This window comes from Bos mutus, chromosome 28 (assembly GCF_027580195.1).
Source record: "Bos mutus isolate GX-2022 chromosome 28, NWIPB_WYAK_1.1, whole genome shotgun sequence".
In the NCBI taxonomy this organism is placed as follows: Eukaryota; Metazoa; Chordata; class Mammalia; order Artiodactyla; family Bovidae; genus Bos; species Bos mutus.
The window spans coordinates 11,367,964-11,380,899 of NC_091644.1; positions in this window are offsets into that span (position 1 = coordinate 11,367,964).

Genomic DNA, 12,936 nt, shown 5'->3' on the forward strand with positions numbered 1-12,936 from the left:
CTGAATTATCTTCATTATCTGTGATGAATGGTGATGATATTAACCATAACAATTTTTAGTTTTTTTTTGAACCATTAGATCCAACCTCATTTCTTGCTCACAATGGAAACACCCTTATTTTTAATGGATCAGGAACTCAAGCCTTGGAAAGGGCTCACTCCAGAATTAGGACCTCAGGGTCACCCAGCTGGTGGCTTGGCAGAGCCAGAACCATGAGCCCCGCTGGAGGGATGCAGGCTAATAGCCATGTACATGGGCAGAGCATTCCAGTCCCCTATAATGAAAAGGACATCTTTTTTGGGTGTTAGTTCTAAAAGGTCTTGTAGGTCTTCATAGAACCGTTCAACTTCAGCTTCTTCAGCATTACTGGTTGAGGCATAGACTTGGATTACTGTGATACTGAATGGTTTGCCTTGGAAATGAACAGAGATCATTCTGTCGTTTTTGAGATTGCATCCAAGTACTGCATTTCAGACTCTTTTGTTCACCATGATGGCTACTTCATTTCTTCTGAGGGATTCCTGCCCGCAGTAGTAGATATAATGGTCATTTGAGTTAAATTCACCCATTCCAGCCCATTTCAGTTCGCTGATTCCTAGAATGTCTACATTCACTCTTGCCATCTCTTGTTTGACCACTTCCAATTTGCCTTGATTCGTGGACCTGACATTCCAGGTTTCTATGCAATATTGCTCTTTACAGCATCAGATCTTGTTTCTATCACCATCCACAGCTGGGTATTCTTTTTGCTTTGGCTCCATCCCTTCATTCTTTCTGGAGTTATTTCTCCACTGATCTCCAGTAGCATATTGGGCACCTATTGACCTGGGGAGTTTCTCTTTCAGTATCCTATCATTTTGCCTTTTCATACTGTTCATGGGGTTCTCAAGGCAAGAATACTGAAGTGGTTTGCCATTCCCTTCTCCAGTGGACCACATTCTGTCAGATCTCTCCACCATGACCCGCCCATCTTGGGTTGCCCCACGGGCATGGCTTAGTTTCATTGAGTTAGACAAGGCTGTGGTCCTAGTGTGATTAGATTGACTAGTTTTCTGTGAGTATGGTTTCAGTGTGTTTGCCCTCTGATGCCCTCTTGCAACACCTACCGTCTTACTTGGGTTTCTCTTACCTTGGCCGTGGGGTATCTCTTCACGGCTGCTCCAGCAAAGCGCAGCCATTGCTCCTTACCTTGGAGGAGGGGTATCTCCTCACCCCCGCCCTTCCTGACCTTCAACGTGGGATAGCTCCTCTAGGCCTCCTGCGCCCAGCGCAGCCAGGGCTCCTTGGATGTGGGCTTGGTCCTCTCAGCCACCACCCCTGGCCTCTGATGTGGTAGCTCCTCTCTGCCGTTCCTGCGCCGTCCCAGTCTAGTACTCTCAGCCGCTGCCCCGACCTCGGACGTGGGGTAACACCTCTTGGCCGCCTCCCTTTGGGCATGAGGTCCTCCCAGCTTCTGCCCCTGACCTCGGACGTGGGGTGGCTCCTCTCGGCCGCGCTTAGCATGCCCGTCGCAGCCGCCAGCACTTTAGCGCGCCCGTCGCAAGTAGGAAGTCAAGAAACACCTGGAGTAACAGGCAAATTTGGCCTTGGAATACGAAATGAAGCAGGGCAAAGACTAATAGAGTTTTGCCAAGAAAATGCACTGGTCATAACAAACACCCTCTTCCAACAACACAAGAGAAGACTCTATACATGGACATCACCAGATGGTCAACACCAAAATCAGATTGATTATATTCTTTGCAGCCAAAGATGGAGAAGCTCTATACAGTCAGCAAAAACAAGACCAGGAGCTGACTGTGGCTCAGACCATGAACTCCTTATTGCCAAATCCAGATTTAAATTGAAGAAAGTAGGGAAAACCACTAGACCATTCAGGTATGACCTAAATCAAATCCCTTATGATTATACAGTGGAAGTGAGAAATACATTTAAGGGCCTAGATCTGGTAGGTAGAGTGCCTGATGAACTATGGAATGAGGTTCATGACATTGTACAGGAGACAGGGATCAAGACCATCCCCATGGAAAAGAAATGCAAAAAAGCAAAATGGCTGCCTGGGGAGGCCTTACAAATAGCTGTGAAAAGAAGAGTAGTGAAAAGCAAAGGAGAAAAGGAAAGATATAAACATCTGAATGCAGAGTTCCAAAGAATAGCAAGAAGAGATAAGAAAGCCTTCTTCAGCGATCTATGCAAAGAAATAGAGGAAAACAACAGAATGGGAAAGACTAGGGATCTCTTCAAGAAAATCAGAGATACCAAAGAAACATTTCATGCAAAGATGGGCTCGATAAAGGACAGAAATGGTATGGACCTAACAGAAGCAGAAGATATTAAGAAGAGATGGCAAGAATACACAGAAGAACTGTACAAAAAAGATCTTCACGACCCAGATAATCACGATGGTGTGATCACTGACCTAGAGCCAGACATCCTGGAATGTGAAGTCAAGTGGGCCTTAGAAGGCATCACTATGAACAAAGCTAGTGGAGGTGATAGAATTCCAGTTGAGCTATTCCAAATCCTGAAAGATGATGCTGTGAAAGTGCTGCACTCAATATGCCAGCAAATTTGAAAACTCAGCAGTGGCCACAGGACTGGAAAAGGTCAGTTTCCATTCCAATCCCAAAGAAAGGCAATGCCAAAGAATGCCCAAACTAACGCACAATTGCACTCATCTCACACGCTAGTAAAGTAATGCTCAAAATTCTCCAAGCCAGGCTTCAGCAATATGTGAACCGTGAACTTCCTGGTGTTCAAGCTGGTTTTAGAAAAGGCAGAGGAACCAGAGATCAAATTGCCAACATCCGCTGGATCATCGAAAAAGCAAGAGAGTTCCAGAAAAGCATCTATGTCTGCTTTATTGACTATGCCAAAGCCTTTGACTGTGTGGATCACAATAAACTGTGGCAAATTCTGAAAGAGATGGGAATACCAGACCACCTGATCTGCCTCTTGAGAAATTTGTATACAGGTCAGGAAGCAACAGTTAGAACTGGACATGAAACACAGACTGATTCCAAATAGGAAAAGGAGTTCATCAAGGCTGTATATTGTCACCCTGTTTATTTAACTTATATGCAGAGTACATCATGAGAAACGCTGGACTGGAAGAAACACAAGCTGGAATCAAGATTGCCAGGAGAAATATCAATCACCTCAGATATGCAGATGACACCACCCTTATGGCAGAAAGTGAAGAGGAACTAAAAAGCCTCTTGATGAAAGTGAAAGTGGAGAGTGAAAAAGTTGGCTTAAACCTCAACATTCAGAAAACGAAGATCATGCCATCCGGTCCCATCACTTCATTGGAGATAGATGGGGAAACAGTGGAAACAGTGTCAGACTTTATTTTTTGGGGGGCTCCCAAATCACTGCAGATGGTGACTGCAGCCATGAAATTAAAAGACGCTTACTCCTTGGAAGGAAAGTTATGACCAACCTAGATAGCATATTGAAAAGCAGAGACATTACTTTGCCAACAAAGGTCCGTCTGGTCAAGGCTATGGTTTTTCCTGTGGTCATGTATGGATGTGAGAGTTGGACTGTGAAGAAGGCTGAGCATGAAGAATTGATGCTTTTGAACTGTGGTGTTGGAGAAGACTCTTGAGAGTCCCTTGGACTGCAAGGAGATCCAACCAGTCCATTCTGAAGGAGATCAGCCCTGGGATTTCTTTGGAAGGAATGATGCTAAAGCTGAAACTCCAGTACTTTGGCCACCTCATGCGAAGAGTTGACTTATTGGAAAAGACTCTGATGCTGGGAGGGATTGGGGTAAGAGGAGAAGGGGACGACATAAGGATGAGATGGCTGGATGGCATCACTGACTCGAATCACGTGAGTCTGAGTGAACTCCGGGAGTTGGTGATGGACAGGGAGGCCTGGTGTGCTGCGATTCATGGGGTCGCAAAGAGTCGGATACGACTGAGCAACTGATCTGATCTGATCTGATCTGGGCAGAGCAGGGGAGCAGGAAGAGTCTTGTCCACTCAAGGCAATCTCCTTTATGGAGGGATTGTGCAGGCTCTGCATGAGGCCTGAAGTCAGGCGGCTTCTAGTAGACTGGAGGAGCTCCAACCAGAAACACTTGACCTCTGCCAGCCCAGTCCTCTACCAGACATGAGCCAAGGAGGGGTGTGGAGGGGGTGCAGTTTCCCTCAAGGGAGTCATCAGTTCTTTACAGAGGATTGTTCCTAAGTGAACCAGGGAATCTGGGAAATAGCAGTGGCCTGGGCGCCCCAGACCTGGGTTCCAGTCTTATCTCCATCTATATCTTTCTGTGTGACCTGGGATAGAGCATTAACTTCTCTGGGCCACCAGCTTCTCTCTGCACTTGTACCTCTCAGGAGGTCGTTCTCGAAGACTGGGAGTGGATGGAAAGGGCTGTGTGAGCGACTAAGCCTGTGAATGTGAGGGGTGCCGCCCCACTTACCGAAGGAAGGAAGGGTCCAAAGTTGGACGGTGTCATGAGCACAATTAAAAATTCACATTCAACTAGCATTTATGGAACACATGCCTGGCTACCTGGCAAATATGTTTATAAGGGATATTCTGCTTACTTCTCACCCAGCGTGGTAAGAGGGCGCATGGCTGGCCCTGTTATCCAGGTAAACCTTGGAGGGGTTAAGAAATGAGCTCAGGTCACAGAGGTACAGAACCATGGAACCAAGATGCTAAGGCAGGTTGGCCTCCTTCAGAGTCACTGAGTCACATGCTCTTCCTCAAGACGGCTTCAGGCCAGTAATGGATGCTGGGTGCTGCATGCGCAGATGAAGAAGATACGGTCCTGCATTCGGGGGAGTGAGTCTGATCAGTAAATAATGCCAGTGTACTTCGGTGAGTGCTGAGCATTCGGGTGCCCAGAGCAAGGGGTGTGTACCTGAATTTGGAGGTTAGAGGAGGGATTTCTGGAAGACTTGTATACGAGCTAGGCTGTGAAGTGTGCCTGAGAGTTGGCCAGGGGAGGAAGGGTAGAAAGGCATTCCAGACAGAGGTCCACGCATGAGCAACCACATGGAAGGGTGGAACAGCATGCCATGTTTAGAGAAATAGAAAATAACTGGTCCATCTAAAGCTTGGAGCTCAAGGAGGGACAGAAAATAGAGATGAAGAAACAGGCAGAGCCTTGGGTATGGCCCAAGGGCTTGGCTGTCTCCTGTGGGTGTTAGGGAGCTGTGGAAAGGTTAAAAAAAGCCAGGCGATCCAGGGTCAGGTTTGCACCCGCACTCTTGCACATGCTCAGACTGGGAGAAGACGCCAACTCCAGCACTGAGGATGGGGTAGTGATGGGCGGCCATACAGGAATAGAGTCTGGAACCCTTGTGGAATAGTCTTGGCAAGAGCTCAGCTGGTTGAGGGCTCAGCCTGCTGTGAGCCTGCATCCCAGGTTCCCAGCACAGGACCAGGCAGCCTTGAGAGATGGTCCAGATGGGAGGGTGGGTTCCTGAGTCGGGCTGCCTTATCCCGGCTCCAATAACCACCAGCTGTGCAGCCTGGGGCACTTATTTCACCTTTCTCTGCCTTAGATTCTTCTTCTGGCTAACAGACAACACTAGCATCGCCTGGGATTGCAGTGAGGACCAGGGAGCAGTAAGTAGTGGAAAGGGTGGAGCACAGAGCCTGGCGGGGCTTGCCCATGGGAAAGGAGACCCTCTTCCCATCACTGGGAAGGCTCCACCGCCCCCTTACTCGGTGCCCCCTCCCCAACCAAGCCTCAAAGGAGGGGCAGGCAGTTTAGTATTAAATGGCCTGGATGAAATGCATTCTGCTGGCAATTGCCTTCACTGCCTGCCGTAAAAATACATCTATATTTAAATATGCTGGGATAATTCTTAAGTTTTATTAGTACTTAAATATTTTGGCATGTTTATTTCTCCTGGAACAATTATGGAGGTTTCATTGTTTTACTCACCAAAAAAAAAAAAAAGAGAGAGAGACTAAATCTCCTTTGACAATAAACCCCCGACAGGTGAATATGGCGCTGTCTCCATTGTGGATCCCGTTATAGTCTAGTCAGCTCTCGGGATGTGGAGGCAGAGTCGAGGAGGAGCGGACCAACCTCAGAGAGGCCCCACACATCTCCCGTTTGGCCCTCCCCTCTGCACTGAGGCTGCCTGGAGGGACCACGTGTTCTCTGGCTCCCCAGTGAGTTCAGCCAGTGGGCAGCTACACCCAGCAGGAGACCCCAGGGAGGGAAAAAAGACAAGTTGGAGTGCTGGACATCTGGTTTCCTCCCTTTGGGGTCTGAGGGACTCCTGTCCGGGCTCTCGCAGCCTCCTGATTACCCTAACTGCTCCCTCCTCCTGGTGCTCAGAGCTGGCGTGCTTAGAGCACTCCTGGTCCTGCGAGCTGCGGTGCGCTGTGCTGTGTGCTGAGCTGTGTCCACGCTTCTCCTCCATTCCGGCCCCACTCTTGTCAACAGCCCCTTATCAACTCCTTCTCAGTCGCCCGTCAGAGTGAGCCACCTGTCTCCTACAGGGACCCTGGTGGACACCAAGCTCTAGGTAGGCCTTTGCCATTGGGGCAAAGATTGGAAGTGATATCTTTCACTTGATATCTTTCTGATGAAGATATCAAGGCCCAGAGAGGTTGCCCACCCTTCCCAAAGTCACACAGCTTGCAAGCAAAGGAAGCAGGGCCAATGACTGAGACCACTGAACACAAGCTCCAGATTCTTCCCACTCCTTCAGAGCTGCCAGTGCTGGATGGTTAGATGGACTGATGGAGAAAAACAGAGGCAGATCCTTCTTCCACTTTGGACAGACACTGCTCTCACTTGCTATCTGAACTGCCTGCAGTCCCCTTCCCAGGACAGGTTGGGGTACCGGAGGAGGGACGTGCAGCTCAGCAACAAGGGGGAGACTGAGAACCGCCCCAGTCTTTCTTTTAGCTGTGTGACCTTCAGCAAGTTACCTAAAATCTCTGGGCTTCCATTTCTCGTTTGCATCAGAGAGATAATACTTACTGGACAAGTAAGGCTCAGGGCCAAAATGACCTCTTTAGCCTTAGAAGGGTTACTGAGCAAGCACTGTGTGACTTGGAATATTCTAAGCACTTTATGCGTAATGTCCAGTTGAGGCAGCTACAGCTATTTTTATCCCCATTTGACAGATGTGAAAACCAAGGCACAGAAAAGTTAGGTGGACCATTTTTACTCCCTACCCCCATCCCATAGCTGCTATCTGAACACAGGCAATCAGGCCCCAGGGCCCACTTCCAATCCTTGCCAAGGAGGAGCTGGAGGGGCCTTAGGCTGCACCCAGCCCAGGCGACCTGACAGCTGGGGAGGTCAGGTTGGGCAGAGCAAGCACCCTGGCCAGTATCACGCAGTGATGGGGAGCAGGGCCTTTTGGCCCCAAATCCATGGTTTGTCCCTGTGGATTTAACAGAATACCACTGACTAAAGATTAGCATTTGCAAACAAGTGGTTGGTCTCTCCTTCACTCCTCTTCTGTGTGAAAGGAGGGAGCACTGATGTGGCATTCGGGGAGGCCCTGCACCCTCCTGCCCACCCGCGCTGATGCAGGTATCTGTTCTCCAAGTGCCATGGTCCAGGAGGAGCGTTTTTCTCTTGAATAGATGGGCTGAGCTGCCTGGAGGTCAGCACTGCAGGTGAATTGGCCTCACCCCCACCCCCTGCAGACACAGACCCCAGGCCTGTCGAGAGTGGAGACGCCTTGACCTAGGAAAGGGAGGGAGCTGGGCTTTGAAGCTGAACAGTGTACTGGTTGGGCTGTGTGTGCCACAAACACTCCAGGCTTCAATGCCCAGCTCTGCCGAGGCCTATTTCTGTGGCTTTGGGTAATTTATTTCTCCCCTTTGAGCCTCGGTTTCCTCATCTGTAAAATGGGCATCTGTAACAGCACAAGACTTATGGCCAGTGTGGTATTATAATATCTAACAAGGAGTACACAGGGGCACTAATCAATCAGACCTGGGGCCAGTCATGAATACCAACACTGTTACCCTGCAGTCGCCTGAACTGACTATCAACAGTCAGAGAGAAATGCTCGCAAGGGGTCCCAGAGCAGATGCTCCATAAACAGAAGCCATGGTTTTACTTGTAAATTTCAAGTACTCTGGTCTCCTTCGGGTTGTGATGTTTTTGACACTCCAATCCTTTACAGCACATGACGGAAATTTCATGACCACAGCTCCAGGTGCAGGGAGAATGCCAAGCACTCACGGAGAGGTTTCGTCCAGTCCTTCACATGTTGATGGAGTAGGCCCTCTGCATGGCGCTAGGCGGGAGCAGGGAAGAACACAGCAGCCTCTGTTCGCAGGGGGACTCAGAGCACGGGAGAGTCACAGAAACAAGCTGGGACAGAAAGTCAGGAAGAAAGAAAGGCTGAGTGCAAGGCAGGAGGCTGACCAGGCCAGTGAGATGGAACACAGGCTCTGAGTGCAGACCCTTTAATTTCCCAGCGGAGATCTTGGGCACGTCAGTGAACCCACCCACCCTGCCCATATCCACACAGTTCCTGATCTGTTGCATGGGGATGCTAATATTTATTCCAAAGCCTTGCTGTGGGGACTGACAGATCCTGTCCTGTTGAAGCAGTTGCACAGGTCTCAGCACTGTAGTCTCCCCCTTCCCAACACACAGCTGGGCTTACGGAGGGAGGGAACCCTCACTCTGGTCAGAGTGGTTTGGAAAAGCTTCATAGAGGAGGCAGTGGGGAGCTGTCTTGATGGGTAAGAGGGGCTTTGAGAGGTGGAGAAGGCTGAGGGAACAGAGGCAGGAGGAAGGGAGGGCGAATGGGGCCCCAGAAAGAAACGCCAGGCAGCAGGGATGGGCAATGTGACAGCCAGTTGCTCCAGGGTTTTGCTGATCATCCTCCAGAATCATCGCAATTTGGAGTGAGAGTAATTGCTTCTATCTAAAGAGGCCAGATTCGTATCATCTGACTCAAGAAGCAAACCCCAGTGGAAGCTACCAGAAGGTTTCTAGCCATGAAGCACCAAGGTTGGGAGCTCTGAGTGGAGCTGAGAGAGTGGGGGAAAGGTGAGGCCCTGGGTGGGCTGACCACAGGATGATACATGGACTAGATGGCCATCCTGTCTTGGGCAGCCCACTCAGGCACACCAGCCCCCTGGGCAAAGACCCCTTTCCCTTAGCCTAGAAGTTACTAGGAGAAGAAGACGGGGGCAGAGGGTGGGGTAGAGAGGGAAGGAACCCCAGACTTGGGGGTGAAACCTCCTTGTTCTTGCTCAGATGTAGCAGCGGGTGCCCCAAGCTCTCCAGACCAGGTACAGGGCATCTGCCCCAGGCCTGGCCAAGTGGGACTGAGCCAGGTCAGAGCTTGTCTAGGCTTCAGTTCCTCCTCTTGAAAATTTGGTTGTGACCCTCTCCCAGCTTTCTGTCAAGTCCACCTAAAAAAGGGGCTGGAAAGGAAGCCAGTAGCGGGGCCTCCATGGCCAAGGGAAACCCCAGCTCTCATTATCCAGCCGGTTTAGACAGAGCTGGGGGAAGAGACAGAGGGGGTCTGAATACTTCTTGTCTCCAGGTAGGAGAGCCGTTTCAGTCTCCACCCAACTAGTGAGTCTTCTGTTAGAAAGAATCTGGATTTAATGCTAGAGAAAAAGTGGTTCCGAAGGCCTATGAGTTGCCCCCACCCCACCCCAGCTTCCACACTACTTGCTTCTCAGCTCAGCCAGTAGGAGAGCAGCCTCAACACCCCACAGCTGCTCTTAGAGGGTGTGCTTGTGATAACCAAATCCTAGGATAGAATCCACGAAGGATTCCTCTTCCATGTCATCCATTTTACAGATGGCAAGACTGAGGCCATCCAAGGCAGCAAAGGTACAGCAAGACGGAGCAGAGCCTGGATGAGAGGTAGGACCCAGGACTCCTCCTGCCCTTTCTTTCTGCCATGGATGGCTTTGTTATTGGGGTCCCAGAGCTCAGACGTGTACTTTAAGGAGTCCATCCCCCTTTCTTGCACCAGATGCAGAAAGTCAGATGTCTGTGCATTTTTCTGAAGAGAGGACATCCACAGCATTTGTTGGATTTCTAGATAGTTTGTATCTTCTTGCCCCAAAATGTTTTAAGAAAAACAAACTAACAGCAGGCACTCATTGCTGAGTTCAGCTTGTTTCCATCCCTCCACCTGGAGGCAGGGAGCCCCTGCAGCCCCTTTCCCACTGGGAGGCAGGCCCCATCTTTAGTCTGGAAGTCTGCTGTCTCCATAGAGAAGGCAGGTCCCCCTCCATGTCTCTGACATGTTTTCCTATGCCCCGAGCAGGGGTGCTAACTTATGCTTACTCACATCTCCTCGAAGCTCATCCCACACAACCACCCTGATCCCAAGAATCCTGGGAACTTGGGGTGGAACTGCCAAGAGAAAATACTAGGATGCCACTGCCATTTCCGCCTCCCTCCTCATCGCTGCCTGAAATGCTGGGAAAGCTTTGGGATCATCTTGGGCAGCCTTCTCATTTCATAGAGGGGAAGATGAGCCCAGTAAAGGGAAGGACCATTCTCACATTCACACCTGTTCTAAAGGTAGGGCCACTGGATTCAGCAGAGGTCCCTCCTCCACCTGGAGGCCCCACATGGTTTAACTGTGAGGTTGAACATTTTGAGGGAGGAGCCTGTGTGCAGCAACGAGCCGCTGGCTTGAGCATCTCCTGTGGGCCTCAGGCTATGAGCTCTCATCATCATGGGTACAGCTGACCCTGAGAACCATGAGAACCACACACAGATAGGCTCAGTAAACCAGGACTTTATAAAGAACATAAAAGGCCCAGTTCATTCACTGTTCATTCATGCTTTCAACCAATTTGTATTAAGTTGTTATATACCAGGTACTAATGAAGAAATTAAATCCCTTACGATTATACAGTGGAAGTGACAAATAGATTCAAGGGATTAGATTTGATAGAGTGCCTGAAGAACTATGGACAGAGGACAGAGTTCGTGACATTGTACAGGAGGCAGTGATTAAGACTATCCCCAAGAAAAATAAATGTAAAAAGGCAAAATGGTTGCCTGAGAAAAGAAGAAAAGTGAAAGGTAAAGGAGAAAAAGAAAGATATGCCCATCTGAATGCAGAATTCCAAAGAACAGCAAGGAGAGATAAGAAAGCCTTCCTCAGTGATCAATGCAAAGAAATAGAGGAAAACAATAGAATGAGAAAGACTAGAGATCTCTTCAAGAAAATTAGAGACACCAAAGGAACATTTCATGCAAAGATGAGCTCAATAAAGGACAGAAATGGTATGGGCCTAACAGAAGCAGAAGATACTAAGAAGTGGCAAGAATACACAGAAGAACTGTACAAAAAAGATCTTCACGACCCAGATAACCACGATGCTGTGATCACTCACCTAAAACCAGACATCCTGGAGTACGAAGTCAAGTGGGCCTTAGGAAGCATAACTATGAACAAAGCTAGTGGAGGTGATGGAATTCCAGTTGAGCTATTTGAAATCCTAAAAGATGATGCTGTGAAAGTGCTGCACTCAATATGCCAGAAAATTTGGAAAACTCAGCAGTGTACACAGGACTGGAAAAGGTCAGTTTTCATTCCAATCCCAAAGAAAGGCAAGGCCAAAGAATGCTCAACTACCACACAATTACGTTCATCTCACATGCTATCAAAGTAATGCTCAAAATTCTCCAAGCCAGGCTTCAACAGTACATGAACTGAGAACCTCCAGATGTTCAAGCTGGATTTAGAAAAGGCAGAGGAACCAGAGGTCAAACTGCCAACATCTGTTGGATCATCAAAAAAGCAAGAGAATTCCAGAAAAACATCTACTTCTGCTTTATTGACTATGCCAAAGCCTTTGGCTGTGTGGATCACTGTGGAAAATTCTGAAAGAGATGGGAACACCAGATCACTTTACCTGCCTCCTGAGAAATCTGTATGCAGGTCAAGAAGCAACAGTTAGAACCAGATATGGAACAACAGACTGGTTCCAAATTGGGAAAGGAGTACATCAAAGCTGTATATTATCACCCTGCTTATTTAACTTATATGCAGAGTACATCATGCAAAATGCCAGACTGGATGAAGCACAAGCTGGAATCAAGATTGTCGGGAGAAATATCAATAACCTCAGATATGCAGATGACACCACCCTTATTGCAGGAAGTGAAGAATTACAGAGCTTCTTCTTTTGATGAAAGTAAAAGAGGAAAGTGAAAAAGTTGACTTAAAACTCAACATTTAGAAAACTAAGATCATGACATCCAGTCTCATCACTTCATAGCAAATAATGGGGAAACAATGGAAACAGTGACAGACTTTATTTTGGGGGGCTCCAAAATTACTGCAGATGGTGACTGTAGCCATGAAATTAAGAGATGCTTACTCCTTGGAAGAATAGCTATGCCCAACCTAGACAGCATATTAAAAAGCAGAGACATTACTTTGCCAACAAAGGTCTGTCTAGTCAAGTCTATGGTTTTTCCAGGAGTCATGTATGGATGTGAGAGTTGGACCATAAAAAAAGCTGAATACTGAAGAATTGATGCTTTTAAACTGTGGTATTGGAAAAGACTCTTGAGAATCCCTTGGACTGCAAGGAGATTCAGTCAATCTGAAAGGATGTCAGTCCTGAGTGTTCATTGGAAGGACTGATGCTGAAGCTGAAGCTCCAATACTTTGGCTACCTGATGCGAAGAGCTGACTCATTAGAAAAGACCCTGATTCTGGGAAAGATTGAAAGCAGGAGGAGAAGGGCATGACAGAGGATGAGATGGTTGGATGGCATCACCAATTCAATGAAGATGAGCCTGAGCAAGCTCCAGGAGTTGGTGATGGACAGGGAAGCCTAGCATGCTGCAGTCCATGGGGTTACAAAGAGTCAGACAACCGAGTGACTGAACTGAACTGAGTGAAACAATAATAACCAAGAAAGACTGTGATATCTTGAGACTCACACTCTGGCAGAATAACAGCATGACCAAGCTTCCACTATAGGAGGAGA